The following is a 2,513-nucleotide window of genomic DNA, read 5'->3' as shown; positions in this document are numbered from 1 at the left end:
CCCTATTTGCTGAAGACGCAACTTATTTTGTAAATGACAGTATTGACTCATTCAATATTCTTATAGAATCGCTTACCCGTTTAAGAATGGCATCGGGTCTTAAACACAACACAGTTTAAATTATGATTGGCTCAATTATTTAACTTAATTTTCAAATAATCCTTTAAAAAATGTAAAGTATGCATTTACATCAGGATCTTGTTCAACCCCATGTTCCGCCCCTAATTTGTCAAATAATTGAATAAGGTCACGCAAGCGAGACAATGGAATAAATTACTTTGAGATATAATAACGGTAGTGAGAAATATATGTAATAATATTAAAATTGTAGATATAATTAGGTTTCAGTTTTTAAAATTTACTCTTAAATAGTAGCTTTTACCAGGAAGCTCTGTTAGTCTAGAGATTAACATGTATTGAATAAGTCATAAAAGACTAGTTAACACAGGCATGTTTTTGCTTTGCTTTGTTTAAATTTTATGTCATTAATGATGAAATCTTATTAAATGATGAGAAGTCTTTAAATTAAAAAAAAAGCACAATTGCAAACTATTTTGTTTGCGTGGACTAAGTTCAAACATAGCTGTTTTTCACCTCAGACAGTAAGTGTGTGATTGCTTCCCTTTGGTATTATTAAGACATGACCTTGATGTTCTGTCTGCAGAAGATGAAACAAAAACAAATTTTGGCAAACATGTCATACAAAAGGTATGTATATAGTTTGTTTATTTGTACAGTGCTAAGCCTTATACATATATATGCAACACTTTTGAAGAAAGAATTTTAGTCTACTTGGAATTAAGAATAAAAACCTAGGCTTAAAGGCTTAATGTTTGAGGGTCAGAGCCCCCAATCTATTTCAAGGCATACATACATACATATCCGGTTAGGGCCGCAAGCTGGATAAGCTTTTAATAGCCCCCCTCATGTTCGTTAACCCAGGTAGTCTCCGGTATAACTGAGTACATTTTATCTGCCATGTATTTGTCCAATCTGTTTTTAAAGGTATTAAGGGATGGCGCTGTAACAACGAATTCCGGTAGATTATTCCACGGATTTATCACTCTCTGAGAAAAGAAGTATTTTCTGGTGTCCTTTCTACAAGATTTTTTCTTGAGTTTTAAACAGTGACCCCTTGTCGAAGTATTGTTCATTTTAAAAAATCTGTAAAATTCAATGTCTTCTTTTTTATTCAAGATTTTAAAAACTTCGATCATGTCTCCACGGAAACGACGATATGACAAAGATGGTATCTTCAATATTTTAAGTCTTTCAATGTATGGTAAGTGTCTAACATAGTATTCTAATTTAGTCGCACGTTTTTGTACTCGTTCTACAATTTCTATATCTTTCTTGAATCGTGGGTACCAAATTATATTACCATATTCCAAGTGAGGTCTGATTAACGACTTGTATAATTTCCTTAGTTGTTTTGTAGTAATGTGAAGAAAAGTCCTTCTAATTAGTCCTATTTTGCTGTTCGCTTTATTTATACACTGGTTCATATGTTCTCTAAATTTCAAATCAGGACGAATATAATCCCTTAATCCCTTTCTTGCATTTTACTTGAAATTTCCTTTCTTTCAGATCCTTGTCCAAGCAGGTATGTCTTGTTTGGGTTATTTTTTCCAAAATGCATTACTCTACATTTTTCAGTGTTAAAGTTCAAAAGCCAAGTGTCACTCCATTTACATAAGTTGTCATTGTCTCTTTGAATTTGGTCCGTATCTTGTTGTAATTTTGCAAGGTTGAATAGTTTTGTATCGTCTGCGAAAAGTTATATAAAAAGGCTATTACTGTTATCTTTTTGTTTATAAAAGAAATTAAATATGAAAGTAATTGTGTTTTTCAATGTGTATGAATGGGAAATTATCAAATAATAAGCTTATAGTACACCCTATCTCTGTTTGTTTTTTAAACTTGAGTAGTATCCGGATTGATACAAATAACCGGATATTAGTAAATAAAACGTTATTAAAGTTGAATTTTGATATATTATAATTTTTCTGTTTTTCAGTTCACATTTTGAGAAACACATCTAATGATAGATCTATAGCTTTTTAGATGTTGACAAAAGGTATGTTTGGGCTATTTAAAAGTATAGTTAGTGGCTCTAAGATATCATTCCAAATAATGTTAATGTTTGACATTAGTTAATAAGAAATTATTGTTTACAATGCATGCACATTTACTCAAAATTGACTTTTATTATAATACACTTTTTACAAACATAAGATGTGTAAAAGATGAAATTAACATAATTAAATTTGTTAAAATTTAACCTTATGATTTAACATTTTGTTTGCTGCATGTTTAAGTGTGAAAATTTGTTTAAGGATCAACTCAACACAAAGCGTTTAGTCATACTTCGAAGTGATGCAAATAGAGAACTGTATGCAGGCAGTGGAACTTGTGTAGAGGTATACCAGTTAAGGGCAATTTTACCAACTTAACAAGATTAAGACATAAATAATTACATCTTATATTTGTGTGCATACATAAGTTGTATTTGA

The 2,513-nt window shown here is 30.6% G+C and overlaps 1 long non-coding RNA gene across 1 annotated transcript; it reads left to right on the top strand.

The window, feature by feature from the left end:
- Positions 1 to 1,196: 1,196 nt before the first annotated feature.
- On the top strand, positions 1,197 to 2,072 carry LOC127878976 (uncharacterized). The gene is made up of 3 exons (XR_008048868.1): positions 1,197 to 1,282; positions 1,588 to 1,603; positions 2,018 to 2,072. It is a non-coding gene; the product is annotated as an uncharacterized LOC127878976 (long non-coding RNA).
- The last annotated feature ends 441 nt before the right edge of the window (positions 2,073 to 2,513 follow it).

Source organism: Dreissena polymorpha, chromosome 4 (genome assembly GCF_020536995.1).
Source record: "Dreissena polymorpha isolate Duluth1 chromosome 4, UMN_Dpol_1.0, whole genome shotgun sequence".
NCBI lineage: Eukaryota > Metazoa > Mollusca > Bivalvia > Myida > Dreissenidae > Dreissena > Dreissena polymorpha.
The sequence above is the reverse complement of the archived record's forward strand: the minus strand, read 5'-3'. Positions and strand labels throughout refer to the sequence as shown.